Here is an 18,001-nt window from a genome sequence, read left to right as displayed (position 1 = left end):
TATAAATGTATTATTGTTAACTGCAGTTATTCTGCTTTGCAGTGAAACACTAGAACTTATTCCTCCTATCTAGCTATAACTTTTTATTTATCCCTCTATACCACCATCTCCACGACCTTCCTCAGCCTCTGGTAACGCCTATTTTACTCTCTATTCTATGAAATCAATTTTTTTAGATTCCACATATAAGTAAGATTATGCCGTATTTGTCTTTCTGGCTTATTTCACTTATGATGTCCTCCAGGTCCACCTGTGTTACTGCAAGTGACACAATTTCAGTCGTTTCTGTGGCTGAATAGTATTCTATTGTGTAAATAATCACATTTACTTTAGTCATTCATCCATTGATGGACACTTAGTTGGAGTTCATATCTTTGCTATTGTGAATAGTGTTGCAATAAACATGAGTGTGTAGACATCTCTTTGACATACTAATTTCATTTCCTTTGCATATATACCCAGTAGTGGGGCTATTGGATCATATGGTAGATTTATTTATTTATTTATTTATTTATAGACAGAATCTCACTCTGTCACCCAGGCTAGAGTGCAGTGGTGTAGTCTTGGCTCACTGCAACCTCTGCCTCCCAGATTCAAGTGATTCTCTTGCCTTAACCTCCTGAGTACCTGGGACTACAGGCATATGCCACCACACCTTGATAATTTTTGTACTTTTTTAAAGTAGAGATAGGGTTTCAATTCCTGACCTCAAGTGATCCATCTGCCTTGGCTTCCCAAAGTGCTGGGATTACAAGCGTGAGCCACTGTGCCTGGCCAGTAGTTCTATTTTTAATTTTTGAGGCACCTCCCTACTCTTTTCCACAGTGGTTGTACTAATTTACATTCCCACCAACAATATATAAGAATCTCCCGTTCTCCACGCTCTCACTGGCATTCATTATTTTTTGTCTTTTCGATAATATCCATTCTAACTAGAGCGAGATTATATCTCATTGTGGTTTTGATTTTCATTTTCCCAATTAGTGAAGTTGAGCATTTAAAAAATATATGTGTTAGCAATTTGTCTTTTGAGAAATGTCTGTTTAGGTCTTTTGCTCATTTTTAATCAGATTATTAGGCTTTTTTTTTTTTTTTTTTTTTTTTTTTTTTTTTTTTTTTTTTTTTGCTATTGAGTTGTTCAGGATCCTTATATATTCTGGTTATGAACCCCTTGTCGGATGCATACTTTGTGAATATTTTCTCCCATTCTGTAGGTTGTTTCTTCACTATGTTGATTGCTTCCTTTGCAATACAGAAGCTTTTCAAATTGATGTAATCCCATTTGTCTAATTTTGCTTTTGTTACACGTGTTTTTGAGGTCTTATTCAAAAAATGCTCACATACCAATCTCACAAAGCATTTTCCCGATATTTTATTCTAGTGGTTTCATAGTTACAGGTTTACATTTAAGTCTTTAATCCATTTTTAGTTGATTTCTGTAAGTTGGAAGAGATAAGAGACTAGTTTCGAGGTCTCTGCGCAGCTAAGCCCGCCGGTCCACGCCGCGCACCGCTCCGAGGGCCAGCGCCACCCGCTCAGCAGCCGGCACCATGCGCGAGATCGTGCACATCCAGGCGGGCCAGTGCGGCAACCAGATCGGCGCCAAGTTTTGGGAGGTCATCAGTGATAAGCATGGGATCGACCCCACAGGCAGTACTCAAGACAGGTGACTTGCAGGCTGGGGAGAGAATCAACGGTGTACTACAATGATGCTGCTGAATAAATATGTATCCTCGGCCATCCTTGGTGGGATCTTGGAGCCTGGCACCAGAGTATATAAAGGAACTCTCTCTTCCCCCGCTTTTTTTTCGGCCAGATCTTCAGGCCAGACAACTTCGTGTTTGGCAGAGCGAGACCACGGGGAATAACTGGGCCAAGGCCTATATGAGTTGTGTAAGTTGACTGGTTGACTCGGTCCTGGACGTGGTGAGGAAGGAGTCAGAGAGCTGTGGACTGCTTTCATCCAGTGTTATGGTACGGGGCGCACCGGTCTCGGATGTGGTGTTATCAGCATAACGATCCCGGGAAGAGTACCCAGACCGCATCATGAACACCTTACAGCGTCATGCCCTCACCCAAGGTGTCAGACACGGTGGTGGAAGCCCTAACATACGCACTCTCTCTGTCCACAGCTGGTGGAAACACAGATGAAACCTACCATCCATTGATAATAACGAGGCCCTGTCACGACATGCTGCTTCCGGCACCCTGAAGCTGACCACCCCACTTACGGGGGACCTCAACCCACCTGGTGTCGGCCACCACATAGAGCGGGGTCACCACCTGCCTGCGCTTCCCGGGCAGTATGAACGCAGACCTGCGCAAGCTGGCCGTGACATGGTGCCCTTCCCGCGCCTGCACTTCATGCCGGGCTTCGCGCCCCTCACCATGCCGGGGCAGCCAGCATAGTACCGGGCGCTCACGGTGCCCGAGCTTTCACACAGCAGATGTTCGACTCCAAGAACATTGATGGCCGCTGCGTCCCCGCGCACACGTTGGCCGTCTACGACGGTGGCTGACCATACTTCCGAGGGCCGCATGCTCCATGATCAGAGGTGGACGAGCAGAGCTTCAACGGCAGAACGAAAACAGCAGCGTACTTCGTGGAGTGGATCCCCAACAACGTGAAGACGGCGTGTGCGACACTCCCGCCCCTCTGGCCTGAAGATGTCGGCCACCGTTTCATCGGCAACAGCACGCATCCAGGAGCTGTTCAAGCGCATCTGGAGCAGTTCACGGCCATGTTCCCGGCGCAAGGCCTTCCTGCACTGGTACACGGGCGAGGGCATGGATCGAGGAATGGAGTTCACCTGTTCGACGGACTCGAGAGCAACATGAACGACCTGGGTGTTAGTACCAGCATACCAGGACGCCGAACGGCCGATCTGACAGGGAGTTCGAGGAGGAGAGGGTGAGGATGAGGCTTAAGAACTTCATGAAATCAATCGTGCATCCTTAGTGAACTTCTATTGTCCTCAAGCATGGTCTTTCTACTTGTAAACTATGGTGCTCAGTTTTGCCTCTGTTAGAAAATTCACACTGTTGATGTAATGATGTGGAACTCCTCTAAAAATTACAGTATTGTCTGTGAAGGTATCTATACTAATAAAAAAGCATGTGTAGAAAAAAAAAAAGAGACTAGTTTCATTTTTCTGCACGTGGATGTCCAGTTTTTCCAGCACCATTTATTGAAGAGACAGTCCTTTCCTCAGTGTGTATTACTGGCAACTTTGTTGAAGCTCAGTTGGCTGTAAATGTGTGGATTTCTGTATTTTATGCCAGTAGCATGCTGTTTGTTTATCATTGCTTTGCAGTATATTTGGAAGTAAGTTAGTGTGCCTCTAGCTTGGTTCTATTTGATGAAGATTGCTTTGGCTATTTGGGGTCTTTTGTGGTTCCATACAAATTTCAGGATTGTTTTATCTATTTCTCTGAAGAATACCATTGGTATTTTGATAGGGATTACATTTAATCTGTAAATTTCTTTGGATAGTGAAGACATTTTAACAATATTAATATATGTGCATGAACATGAGAAATCTTTCGATTTATTTGTGTCCCCATTTCTTTCATCAGTATTTGGCAGTTTTATTGTCAAGATCTGTTTTTGTATGAAGTCTTTGAAGTTTCCTATACAAAAGACCATGTCATCTGTAAACAGTAATAATGTGATTTCCTCCTTTACAGTTTGAAGGCCCTGTATTTCTTTCTACTGCCTAATTGCTGTGGCTAGAGCTTCCAGTACTATGTTGAATAAAATTGGTAAAAGTGGGCATCCTTGTCTTGTGATTTTAGTGAAAATGTTTTCAACTTTTCTCCATTCAGTATGATATTAAATATGACTTATCATATATGGTCTTTATTGTGCTGAGGCACATTCCTTCTATACCAAATTTGTTGAGAGTTTTTATCATGAAGGGATGTTGCATTTCATCAAGTGCTTTTTTTTTTGCATCTGTTGAAATGATCATACGTTTTTGGCCTTCGTTCTGTTGATGTTATGAATAATGTTTATTGATTTGTGAATGTTGAACTCTCCTTGTATCCCTGGTATGAATTCCACTTAATCATGATGAATAGTCTTTTTGATGTGCTGTTGGATTGGATTTGCTAGCATTTTGTTGAGGATTTTTGCCTTTATGTTCATCAGGAATACTGGCCTGTAGTTTTCTTGTTTGTTGTGTCCTTGCCTGGTTTTGTATCAGGGTAATGCTCACTTCATAGACTGAGTTAGGAAGAATTTTCTTCACTTCAATTGTTTGGAATAGTTTAAGAAGAATTTATATTAGTTCTTCTTTAAATGTTTGGTAGATTTCAGCAGTGAAGCTGTCAGGTCCTGAGATTTTCTTTGATGGGAGATTTTTATTACTGATTCAATCTTGTTATTTGTTATTGGTCAGTCTAGGTTTACTATTTCTTCATACTTTATTCTTGATAGGTTGTATGTGCCCAGGAAGTTTCTCTTTTTATATTTAGGGCTATAATCCATTTTGAATTATATTTTGGCTGCTGATGACTCACAGCTAAGTCTCTAGAAATTCCCCTCAGCTGAGGGAGCTGCAATTTACCAGAATTACCTGCCCCACCTCCTTCTTCATAGGATTAACCTTCATTCAATGACTTCCGATGCAGGGCCATAAGATGTGACCTCCTTGCTTTGATTGGGAACAGTTTTGAAGGGCTAGCCTAGCTCCATATCTCCCCTTGGAATTGGCTGAAGCCTCTACTGTATTTTTCCTTCTCTCCTTCTTTCACAGGGGCTATCTGCAATAAGCCTTCTGCAGCCAAATCTCTCAGACTCTGTTTCCTGGAACCCTAACCTCATACAATCACAAAGATCAGAATAAATCATAACCTAATGAATGAGGTTGTGTGAATAGAAATTGATAGTGTTATCACTGAAGGCAAGACAAAAAATATGACTAGAAACTGTCATTGTAACTGACAGCCCTTTAGAGAAATTTTTCTTAATACATAAAAGAAATTAAATGAATATCTGGTTGCAAACTTTAGGGAAGCAAAATATTTTATTTAACAAATCATTGCAATGTTCATATATTCAATTTTAAGAATTTACTTTTTGCCACAAAAGGACACAAATAGTATGTAAATTGAATCTTTATTTCTAGATTCTTCTGCTAAAGGTAAGTAATGTTATTTTCCCAGATCTTATTTATCCACATTATTTCTCCTGTTCCCATTCTGTTCCCCGCCCCTATGTAACTATATTCACCCAATTTAAATAGTGTAGCCTAAATTCTCTACAGAAAAATGCTTCTGAAGATTTCAGCTCAAGCAGTGCATAGAAAGGTAGTAGCAATAGTATCCTTGTAATTGGGATTTTTTTTTTTGCCTGTTATCAAGAAAGATCAAAATTTCAATTAATTTAATTTGATTATCATTAATTTTTTGAATGCTATCTGCTGCAATTGACTAAAGTCTTAATATTTTATTTACCTTAATAGTTTATTTCTCCTTCATAAAACCCATTAAAGTTGGGAAGCAGAAGGTCTCTAGAGAACTCTCTGGATGGACACTTCATCTGGGAATGCATTTCTGCAATCTGGGCAGCAATGGGAAGGAGGGGGAAAATTGTCATTGTGAGAGCTCTATCCAGAAGTTACACATATAATTTCTGCACTCCTTCATCAGCCAAAGAAGTCACATGGTCCCCAACAACTTCAGGCTTGTGGAAGTAAAATCATATTATGTGCCTGGGAAAAGTTTTAGAACTACCTTGAGACCAGAAAATCATAGCAATATCAAGTTAGACTTAAAAAAAAAAAAAAAGAAACAAAAGACAGAATTAAACCTAAGAAGGAAGCATTATCTCCAGAAGTTCTCACTTTAATAATAAGTGCTATTTAACTTGAGAGCAGAGGCCATAAAAAAGATCTTAGTGATTTAAAATGAGGTTGGCCAAATATCTGGGAAGTGTCCTTTAGAAAATGATCCTTCACAAACAACTGGGCAAGATGACCTATTTCATTTTTAATTTATATGATAGTGTAGATGTATAAGAAACAAAAGGTCCTGTCTTCATGCAAATGTGTTCTTTTAATTTTGTAAAATGTCAACAGGCAAAGAAATTTAGAAAACATGTGGCACTGAAACAGATTGTTTACAGACAGAATGTTTTTTCAGAATTTCCCCAAGAGGCACCAGTGGTGCAAAGAACCTCTATAAATGGAAGCATTTGAGTGTCTCCAAATTTGTTTCATCAGATACCCATGGCATTTTTTTCTCCATTTGGCTCCTTCAAATGGCAAAAAGTTCCTAACAACTGGCATAATTTGAGGCAAGCATACTAATTTGTGCTGTGTAGTGCTGGCACATTTTATTCTCTATGAGGGTGTTGAGGAGTTTGTATGTATAGAAGGAAGGGAATTTGGTAATGTGAAAAGGGGAGAGAAATATATATCCGTAGAGTTTAAGGGTTACTCTGTACTAACATTTTGAATAAAATCAAATTTTATATGCAACTTGCTCATCCTCTGGAAACTGAATGTTTAGATCAGGGAAGACTGGGCAAGGGGAAGCATGTTTTGAGGATCGTCTTGTTAAAAATATTTTACAATTTTTAATTGTTATGGGTACACAGTCGGTGTATATATCTATGGGGCACATGAGATGAAATGTTTTGATACAGGCATAAATATATAATAATCACAACAGGATAAATGGATACCCATCAACTCAAGCTTTTATAGTTTCTTTGTGTTACAAACAATCCAATTATACTTTTTAAATTATTTTTAAATGTACAATAAGTTATTGTTGACTGTACTCACCCTGTTGTGGTATCAAATACTAGATCTTATTCATTTTCTCCAACTACATTTTTGTACCCATTAACCATCCTCACTTCCCCACACAGACCCCTTCCAGCTTCTGTTGTCCATCCTTCTGCTTTTTATCTCCATGGATTCAATTGTTTTAATTTTTAGCTCCCAAAAGTGAGTGAGAACATGCAAAGTTTGTCCTTATGTGACAGGTTTATTTCACTTAACATAATGTCCTCCAGTTTCATCCATATTGTTGAAAATGACAGGATCTCATTCTTTTATACGGCTGACCAGTACACCAAAGTGTATATCTACCACATTTTCTTTTTCTATTCATCTGTTGATGGACACAGACTGCTTCCAAATCCTGGCTATTGTGAGTAGTGCTGCAATAAACATGGGAGTGCAGGTATCTCTTCAATATGCTTGTTTCATTCTTTTATATATATACCAAGCAGTGGGATTGCTGAATCATGTGGTAGCTCTATTTTTAGCTTTTTTGAGAAACCTCCTGTATTAGTCCATTTTCACATTGCTCTAAAGAACTACCTGAGACTGGGTAATTTATAAAGAAAAGAGGATCAATTGGCTCATGGTTCTGCTGGCTGTACAGCAAGCATGGCTGGGAGGCCTCAGAAAACTTACAATCATGGTGGAAGTTGAAGAGGAAGGAGGCATGTTTCACATGTCCAGATCAGGAAGAAGAGAGTGGGGAGGTGACACATGCTTTTTAAACAAGCAGATCTCATGAGAACTCACTATCATGAGAACAGCAAGGGGGATGTCCACCCCCTTGAGCCAGTCATCTCCCACCAGGCTCTTCCTCCAACACTGGGGATCACAAAATTCAACATGAGATTTGTGCTGGGACACAAACTCAGACCTTAGCATTTCACCCTCACCCTCCCAAATCTCATATCCTTCTCACATTGCAAATTACAATCAACCCTTCTCAACAGTCTCCCAAGTCTTAAATCATTTCAGCAGTAACTCAAAAGTCTACAGTCCAAAGTATCTTCTGAGACAAGATAAGCCCCTTCTGCCTATGAGCATGTAAAATCAAAACCAGTTAGTTACTTCCAAGATACAATAGGGGTACCAGCATTGGATAAATACTCCTATTCCAAAAGGGAAAAATCAGTCCAAACAAAGGGGCTAAAGACCCCATGCAAGTTCAAAACTCAGCAGGGCAGTCGCAGTCATTAAATCTTAAAGCTCTGAAATGATTTCCTTTGACTCCCTGTTTCACATCCTGGCAATACTGATGAAATGGGAAGAATCCCAAGGCCTTGGGTAGCTCTGCCCTTGTGGTTCTGCAGGGGACAGCCCCCATGGCTGCTTTCATGGGCTGGCATTGAGTGTGCCTGCAGTTTTCCAGGTGCATGGTGCAAGCTGTTGGTGGACCTACCATGCTAGGGTCTGGAGGATGGTGGCCGTCTTCTCACAACTCCACTAGGCAGTGTCCCAGTGGGGACTCTGCATGTAGGCTCCAACCCCATATTTCTCCCCTACACTACCCTAGTAGAGGTTCTCCTTGAGGGCTTTGGCCCTGCAGCAGACTTCTGCCTGGACATCCAGGCCTTTCCATACATTCTCTGAAATCTAGGCAGAGGCTCCTAAGCCTCAACTCTCACATTCTGCACCCATAGGCTTAACACCACATGGAAGCCTCCAAGGCTTACAACTTGTACTCTCTGAAACAATAGGTATCTTGGGACCTTTAAGATACAAACCTTAAGATGACTACACCTGGATTGGCTCTAATGCATGGCACCACATCCCAAGGCTGTACAGAGCAGTAGGACCTTGGGCCTGGCCACGAAACCATTCTTCCTTCCTTGGCCTCCAGGCCTATGATGGGAGGGGATGCCATGAATTTCTCTGAAATGTCTTCGAGGTGTTTTCTCCATTATCTTGGCTATCAACATTTGGCTCCTTTTTCCATATGCAAATTTCTGTAGCTGGCTTGAATTTTTCCCCAGAAAACGGGTTTTTCTTTTCTACCACATGGCTGGGCTGCAAATTTTCCAAACTTTTACACTCTGCTTCCCTTTTAGATATTAGTTTAAGTCTCAGATCATTTCTTTGCTCATGCATATGACCATAGGCTGTTAGAACCAGCCAGGGCATATCTTGAATGCTTTGATGCTTAGAAATTTCTTCTACCAGATACCCTAAATCATCTCTCTCATGTTCACCATTCTACATATTCCCAGAGCAGAGGCACAATGCCTCCAGCCTCTTTGCTAACACATAACAAAAGTTACCTTACTCCAGTTCCCAATAAGTTCCTTATCTCCATCTGAGACCAGCTCAGCCTGGACTTCATTGTCTATATCACTATCAGGATTTTGATCACAACCATTCAACTAGTCTCTAGGAGTTCCAAACTTTCCCTCATCTTTCTGTCTTCTTCTGAGCCCTCCAAACTCTTCTAACCTATGCCCATTACTGAGTCCCAAAGCTGCTTCTACATTTTCAGGTATCTTTATAGCAATGACCCAATCCCAGTATTAATTTTCTATATTAGCCCATTCTCAAATTTCTATAAAGAACTACCTGAGACTGAGTAATTTATAGATAAAAGAGGTTTGATTGACTCAAGGTTCCACAAGCTGTACGGGAAACATGGCTGTGGAGGCCTCAGGAAACTTGCAATCATGGTACAAGGCAAAGAAGAAGGAGGCATGTCTCACATGGCTGGAGCAGAAGGAAGAGAGAAAGGGGGGAGGTGCCACACACTTTTAAACAACCAGATCTCATGAGAACTCACTCACTATCATGCGAACAGCAAAGGGGAATCTGCTCCAATGGTCCAATTACCCCCCATTAGGCTCCTCCTCCAACATTGGGAATTACAATTCAACATGAGATTTGGGTGGGGACACAAATTCAAACCATATCACCTCCATACTGTTCTTTATAGTAGCTGTACTAATTTACATTTCCACCAACAGTGTATGAGGGTTCCCTTTTCTCCACATCCCTGCCAGCATTTGTCATTGCCTATCTTTGGATAAAGGCCATTTTAACTGGGGAGAGATGATATCTCCTGTAGTTTTGATTTGCATTTCTCTGATGGTCAGTGATGTCAAGCACTTCTTCATATGTCTATTTGCCATTTGTATGTCTTCTTTTGAGGAATATCTATTAAGATCTTTTGTTCATTTTTAAGTAGAGTATTAGCTTTTTTTTTTTTTTCTATCGTTTGAGTTCCTTATATATTCTGGTTATGAATCCCTTGTCAGATGGGTCGTTTGCAAATATTTTCTCCCATTTGTGGGTTGTTTCCTTACTTTGTTGATTATTTCCTTTGCTATATAGAAGCTTTTTAACTTGATGTGATCCCATTTGTCCATTTGTGCTTGGTTCCCTGTGCTTACGGAGTATTACTCAAGAAACATTTGCCCAGAACGATGTCCTGAAGAGTTTCCTCAGTGTTTTCTTTAGTGGTTTCATAGTTGAGGTCTTAGATTTAAGTCTTTCATCCATTTTTATTTGAGTTTTGTACATGGTGAAACATAGGGGTCTAGTTTCATTCTTCTTCATATGCATATCCAGTTTTCCAAGCACCGTTTTTTTTTTTTTTTTTTTTTTTATTATACTTTAAGTTCTAGGGTACATGTGCATAACGTGCAGGTTTGTTACATATTTATACTTGTGCCATGTTGGTGTGCTGCACCCATCAACTCGTCAGCACCCCTCAATTCATCATTTATATCAGGTATAACTCCCAATGCAATTCCTCCCCTTCCCCTCCCCATGATAGGCCCCGGTGTGTCATGTTCCCCTTCCCGAGTCCAAGTTGAGTCTCATTGTTTTCAGTTCCCCACCTATGAAGTGAGAAACATGCGGTGTTTGGCTTTTCTGTTCTTGTGATAGTTTGCTAAAGAATGGATGGTTTCCAGGCTTTGCATCCATGTCCCTACCAACAGGATGCAAAGCCATCCTTTTTTTATGGCTTGCATAGTATTCCATGGTGTAATATTGTGCCACATTTTCTTAAATCCACGTCTGTCCCACTGATGGCATTTTTTGGTTGATTCCAAGTCTTTGCTATTGTGAAATAGTGCCGCAATAAACATTACGTGTTGCCACGTGTTGTCTTTATAGGGCAGCATATTTATAATCCTTTGGGTATATACCCAGTAGTGGGGGATGGGCTGGGTGCATATGGTACATCTAGTTCTAGATCCTTGCAGGGAATTCCACCATACTGGTTTTCCATAAATGGGTTGGAACGCAGTTTACAATCCCACCAACAGTGTAAAAGTGGTTCCTATTTCTTCCAGCCCATCCTCTCCAGCACCCTGTTGTTTCCTGACTTTTAATTGATTGCCATTTCTAACCTGGTGTGAGGATGGTATTCTCATTGTTGGGTTTTGATTTGATTCTTCTCTGATGGCGAGTTGATGATGGGCATTTTTTCCAATGTGTCTGGTTGGCTGTATGAATGTCTTTCTTTTAGAGAAATGTCTGTTCAAATGCTTTGCCCACTTTTTGATGGTTGTTGTTTGGTTTTTTTTCTTTGTACATTTTGTTTTTGAAGTTCTTTGTAGATTTCTGGGATATTAGGCCTTTGTCAAAGATGAGGTAGATTGCAAAAATTTTCTTCCCATTCTGTAGGTTGGCCTGGTTTCACTCTGATGGGTAGTTTCTTTTGCTGTGCAGGGAAAGGCTCTTTAGTTTAAATTCATATACCCATGTCAATTTTGGCTTTTTGCTGTTCGTTGCTTTTGGATGTTTTAGACATGAAAGTCCTTTGGCCCATGGCCTATGTCCTGGAATGGTACTAACTAGGTTTTTCTTCTAGGGGTTTTTATTGGTATTAGGTCTTTAAACATTTAAGTCTTCTAAATCCATCTTGAATTAATCTTCGTATAAGGCAGGTAAGGAAGATCCCCAGTTTCGCTTCTACTTATGGCTAGCAATTTTCCCCAGCCACCATTTATTAAAGAGGGAATCCCTTTCCCCATTTCTTGTTTCTCTCAGGTTTTGTCAAAAGATCAGATGGCTGTAGATGTGTGGTGTTGAATTTCTGAGGGACTCTGTTTCTGTTTCCATTTGGTCTTATAGCTTGTTTTGTTACCAGTCCATGGGCTGTTTTGGTTACCTGTCAGCCTTGAGTGTAGTTTTGAAGTTCACCCGCGCTCCGCGCCGCTCGCTGCCTCCAGACCTTTGTTCCTTTTGGGACTTAGGATTGTCTCTGGGCAATGGGAGCTCTTTTCCTTTTTTGGTTTCCATATTGGAACTTTTAAAAAAGCCGGTTTTTTCCAGTTCTGTGAAGGAAACTCATTGGGTAGCTTGATGGGGGATGGGGCATTGAAATCTATAAATAACCTTGGGCAGTATGGCCCATTTGTCCACGGATATTGATTCTTTCCTATCCATGGGAGCAATTGGTATGTTTACTTCCATTTGTTTAGTGTCCTCTTTTATTCCCACTGAGCAGTGGTTTGTAGTTGTCTCCTTGAAAGACGGTCCGTTACCATCCCCTTGGTAAGGTTGGATTCCTTAGGTATTTTTTCTCTTTGGAAGGCCAATTGTGAATGGGAAGTTCAACTTCATGGATTTGGGCCTCTCTGTTTGTCTGTTACTGGTGTTAGGGAAGAATGCTTGTGATTCTTTCGCACATTGATTTCTGTTTATCCTGAGACTTTGCTGCAAGTCGCCTCATTCAGCCTTAAGAGAGGATTTTGGGGCTGAGCGACGATTGGGTTTTCTAAAATACAATTCATGTTCAATCTGCAAAACAGGGGGACAATTTTGACCTTCTTCTTTCACTACACTGGATACCTTGATTTCTTTTCTGCCTTGCCCTGATTCGGCCCTACGCCAGGAACTTCCAACACTCATTGTTGGAATAGGAGAGTCGGTGAAGAGGAGGGCATTCCCTGTCTTGTGCCCAGTCTATTCAAAGGGAATTTTTCCAGTTTCGTTGGGCCCATTTCACGTAGTATAATTGGCTGTTGAGGTTTGTCAATAAATAGCTCCTTATTACTTTGAGGTAGTTCCATGGGAATTACCGAATTTTCTTGAGGCGTTATTTACGCTGAAGGGTCGTCTGGAATTTTGTCAAAAGCCTTTTCTGGCATCTATTGAGTATAACCTCACTCGGGTTCTTGTTCTTTGGTTACTGTCTTATATGCTCGGATTACGCTTATTGATTTGCGGGAATGTGACAAACCAAGCCTGCATCCCAGGGATGACAGCCCAACTTGATCCATGGTGGATAAGTTTTTTGATGTGCTGCTGAATCCGGTTTGCCGGTATTTTACGGTGCTCTACACGTTCAGAGAAACTTCTCTAGTAATAAACTATAGAAATGATCCCTGAAAGTATAGTCTTCCAGCACCGTTTATTGAAGAGACTGTCCTTTCTCCAATGTATGTTCTTGGTACCTTTGTCAAAAATGAGTTTACTGTAGATGTTAATTTATTTCTGGGTTCTCTATTTTGCTCCATTTGTCTGTTTTCATTTTTCTGCCAGTATCATGCTGTTTTGGTTACTAGATCTCTGTGGTATAATTTGAAGTCAGGTAATGTGATTCCTCCAGTTTCGTTCTTTTTGCTCAGGGCATTGTTGGCTATTCTGGGTCTTTTGTGGTTCCATACAATTCTTGGATTTTTTTTTTTAATTGTGTGAAGAATTTCATTGGCATTTTGGTAGAGATTGCATTGAATGTGTACGTTGCTTTGGGCAGTATGGACATTTAAAAAATATTTATTCTTCCAGACCATGAACGTGGATTTTTTTTTTTCCTTTTTTTTGGTATCCTCTTCAATTTCTTGCATTAATGTTTTATAGTTTTTGCTGTAGAGATCTTTCATTTATTTGACTAAGTTTATTCCTGGGTATTTTATTTTATTTTTATCTCTAGCAAATGGAATTACTTTCTTGATTTCTTTTTCAGGTTGTTTGCTGTTGGCATATAGAAATGTTACTGATTTTTGTATGTTGATTTTGTATTCTATGACTTTACTAAATTTGTTTATCAGTTCTAACAGCTATTTTTTTATGAAGTCTTTAGGTTTTTACAAACATAAGATCATATTATCTGCAAACAAGGATAGTTTGACTTCTTCCTTTTCAATTTGGATGTTCTCTATTTCATTCTCATCTCATTGCTCTAGGTAGGAGTTCTAGTACTATGTTGAATAACAGTGGTGAAAGTGGAGAGACCATCAAAATTAATCAGTCTGACTTTGAGAGCACACTTCAATTGCTATGTTCTGAAGAAAATTACTTTTCAAAACTAAAATTTCCTTAAGAGAAGATATCCTTCCAAGGGGTTAGGACAATTACTCAATCTAGCCTTTCCCTTTGAGAGGCTTTCTCTGGATACTTGGGGAAGTTGGCAGAGAGTGCAGGTGGCAGCAGGGTAAATAGCACAAGGATGCAGCCTCTCAGGAAGAAAGTCTGACCTCTGGCTGCCCTCAGTCTCACCGGGCAGATTTCATAACATCAGTTTAATTTATTTTGATAGTTTTGTTAAATTGAAATTTGCTGCTGGATATAATAGCCCCAGGTCTTCATGTCAATAGCTAAACTGTTTATGTTAGATCAGGTATCAGAGTCCATTGGTTATTCTGAAATACGTTTAAATATTTCAATCAATGTGGTGTACTATCTGTACTTAGGTTCAGAGAAATGGAGGGCTTTTCTAAGTTTAATTAGAGCTTGCTTCACAAAGTTGATTGTCTCCTTGAATGAGGTTATGCATTAACACACAAAGATGACAAAATAATTTGGATTCTGAAAATTCTGTATCTCATAAGAAAAGTTATCACTTATCATTTTTTCAACCCATTTAAGAAGTATTTCCAAATACTCAAAGTAAGTGATGGAAAAATATTTATAAATGTTTATTACAATACAATATCCTTTATATATTAAGGTCTTGCCTCAAATGCCTAAGGAGAATGCTATAAATTCTAGAACAACCTGCTTTCTCTAGGGCCTATTTCTACCTGTAATCTTCCTTGAAATAGAAACATCTATGTCTGTGGTGACTGCATTCTGAATCCTATTAATCTTTCTTCTTCCAAATTATAGCAGCATTGAGTTTTTGTCTCCTAATGTGTTCTTACATTCTTTTCTGATAATTATGTTATTGAAAATCTAGAAAGAAGACTTCCATAGTACTTGCTTTGTTACCACTCATCACATAATGCTGAAATCCAAATGTACTAAATGGTTGGAACTGATTTGTGGTTTAAAAAAAAAGTCTAGGCCGGGCACGGTGGCTCACGCCTGTAATCCAAGCACTTTCGGAGGCTGAGGCGGGTGGATCATGAGATCAAGAGATCAAGATCATCCTGGCCAACATGGGGAAACCCTGTCTCTATTAAAAATACAAAAATTAGCTGGGTGTGGTGGCACGCGCCTATAGTCCCAGCTACGTGGGAGGCTGAGGCAGCAGAATTGCTTAAACCTGGGAGGCAGAGGTTGCAGTGAGCTGAGATAGTGCCACTGCACTCCGCCCTGGTGACAGAGTGAGACTCTGTCTCCCCCTCCCCCCAAAAAGGAAACTCTAGTACCTGCAAGGTAAGTTTCAAATATTCTAGTACTTACCCTTGTGTATACTACGAAAATAGTCATCATCATTCACCATCTCAACTAAAGAAATCCATCTAAATTTTTGTATTTTAAAGTCATTTTCAAATAATTTACAGAAGGATAAAGGCATAATAGAAAAACTGATTAGAAATTTTAATAAAAGTTAAACATAGCAAAACTCTTTATATCAAATAAAAAATTTGGCACACAAACATTATAAAAGATAAAAGAATATTGTCATATATTCAATTAGCAAAAGGGCAAAGTCCAAATTCTTGTTGCAAAATATGGTGTGATACAGTCTGTCCTGTACGAGAGTACCCTATTTTCTTTATTTTCCATAGAGACAGGTTGGGAATTACTCATTGATTCATGAATTTGGGGAAATTTATTAAAGTTTGTAGGAAATCATGATCTAAAGATTCATAGTCTATTTCACTTACATGATTGATTCCATTATGAACATTAGTGTGTAAAGTAGCACTGTCCAACAGAAGTATATTTCATGTTATATATGTAATTTAGAAGTTTCTAGTAGCAAAATAGAAAATTTTAAAGTAACCAGGTGAAATTAAATTTTAATAATACATTTTATTTAATCTCACATATTCAAAGTATTATCATTTCAACATACAATTGATATAAAAATATTAATAAGATATCTGACATTCCCATTTATTGTACTAAAGCTTCAAAATCAGTATGTATTTTATACTTAAAGCACATCTTAAGGCAAACTAACCATATTTTCAGTACCTGAATGTCACATGTGGTTAGTGGCCACCCTATGGAACAGTGCTGGTCCAGAGAACTTGCTGTAGCTCTTTATATTCATCTTCTGATTTGTCTAAGAATTGTGAAATGTCTCCCTCTGTCAGTTTTCTTCTGTTTGGTCATTATAGATGGAAAAGAAAAAGTATTCTCAACTGTGTTCAATGAAAGCTAAAAACATACTATACACATGGTGTCCCCTCTTCTGCACCATCTCGAAAGATGATGCAATACTTTCGGCAACACAGTATAAAATTCAAAGATGATTATTTATTTCACTATTGTATTTGTCTTTCTAGTAGGTTCCATTGTTTTTTGTTTTTCTCTTCAGTCTTTTTTTTAAGTCATAGTCGAAAACAATTGATGAATAAGAAAAAAAAATCCTAGTATAACAAAATAGCAAAATGTTTAAAATGTTAGAAAAAGAAGATCACTAAGATCCCACAATATATCTTAGCTTTATAGAAGGCTCAATGGACTTGTGTGATAACTGCAAGATAGAATAAATTTTATTTTAAAATAAATATATGTTATCTTTGTTCTTTGTAAGACTATTAAATAATAAACTTCACAAAATATGAACTTTCACAGATAGAACTGCTCAAAAAAAGAAACAAAACTATAATTGAGTCCAATGAACTCCGATGCTATATGGAGGGTTAAATCGCATTAATTGAACAGCATGTGGGGGAAAACTTCAGAGACACATTTACTTTTTAGTCCCCCTTTTCTTCTCTGTAAGCTTTCATCTCATAGGACTTTTCCCAAGTTTTCTCCTCAAAAAGTCTTTGAAAAACTTTCTCTGTTAGTCCCAGTCCACACTCTCTTCATCTCAAAAGCCCCAAAGAGCCTGTCTAACAAGAAGGTCACCCAGAGGAGGGACAGCAGCCATCACTGCAGCTCCAGTCTGCCATTTTCTCCTGTGGGTGCAGGGGAGACTGGGCAGTTTGGGCCCAGGAGGAATTCCCCACAGCACAGCACAGCGGCTGTGGCAGATCATGACCAGACTCCCTCTTGAGGCCAGACCTGGACCCCCACTTCCTCACCGGTCAGGGCCTCCTTGTGGGAATTTCAGCCATTCTGGCCAGGGGTTTACGGACAGAACTCTGATCTCCCGGGGTAAGGGGATCAGCAGACTTAGTCTTTTCCCTTGCTGGCTCTGAGGAATCCAGGCAGTCTGGATGAGTGGGATTCCTCCCACACAGTGCACCCCCTCCACCAAGGGGCCGCCAGAGTGCTTCATTAAGCAAGTCTTTGATCCCATGCCTCCTTACTGGGTAAGACCCTACAACAGTGGTTGCCAGACACCTTATACAGGAGCATTCCTGCTGGCATCACATTGGTACCCCTCTGGGACAGAGCTCCCAGAGGAAGGAGGGAACAGTCATCTTTGCTGTTCTGCAGCCTCCCCTGGTGACACCTCCAAGTGTGGGAGGGACCCAGGCAAATAGGGTCTGGAATAGACCCTCAGCAAACCATAGCAACCCTACTGAAGAGGGGCCTGACTGTTAAAAGAAAAACAGGCTGGGAGTGGTGGCTCACGCCTGTAATCCCAACACTTTGGGAGCCCACGTGGCGGGCGATCACCTGAGATTGCGAGTTCGAGACCAGCCTCACCAACATGGAGAAACCCCATCTCCACTAAAAATACAAAATTAGCCAGGGGCACTGGCACGTGCCTGTAATCCCACCTACTCGGGAGGCTGAGGCAGGATTCACTTGAACCCGGGAGGCGGAGGTTGTGGTGAGCCGAGATCATACCATTGCCCTTCAGCCTGGGCAACAAGAGGGAAACTCCATTTCAAAGAAAAGAAAATAAGAAAAATAAACAAACAGAAAGCAACAACAGCTTCAGCAAAAGTCCCCACAAAAACCCCATCCAAAAG

At 40.1% G+C, this 18,001-nt stretch overlaps 1 protein-coding gene across 1 annotated transcript in view; it reads left to right on the top strand.

The window, feature by feature from the left end:
- The window catches only part of LOC108521262 (coiled-coil domain-containing protein 192), a gene marked incomplete at its 3' end in the record, with an annotated part of 44,746 nt that overhangs the window by 10,627 nt on the left and 16,118 nt on the right, over nt 1-18,001 (top strand). The gene's annotated exons all lie outside the window — the stretch shown is intronic.

The sequence above is a fragment of the Rhinopithecus bieti genome, unplaced genomic scaffold, assembly GCF_001698545.2.
Source record: "Rhinopithecus bieti isolate Rb0 unplaced genomic scaffold, ASM169854v2 scaffold_58409, whole genome shotgun sequence".
In the NCBI taxonomy this organism is placed as follows: domain Eukaryota; kingdom Metazoa; phylum Chordata; class Mammalia; order Primates; family Cercopithecidae; genus Rhinopithecus; species Rhinopithecus bieti.
The sequence above is the reverse complement of the archived record's forward strand: the minus strand, read 5'-3'. Positions and strand labels throughout refer to the sequence as shown.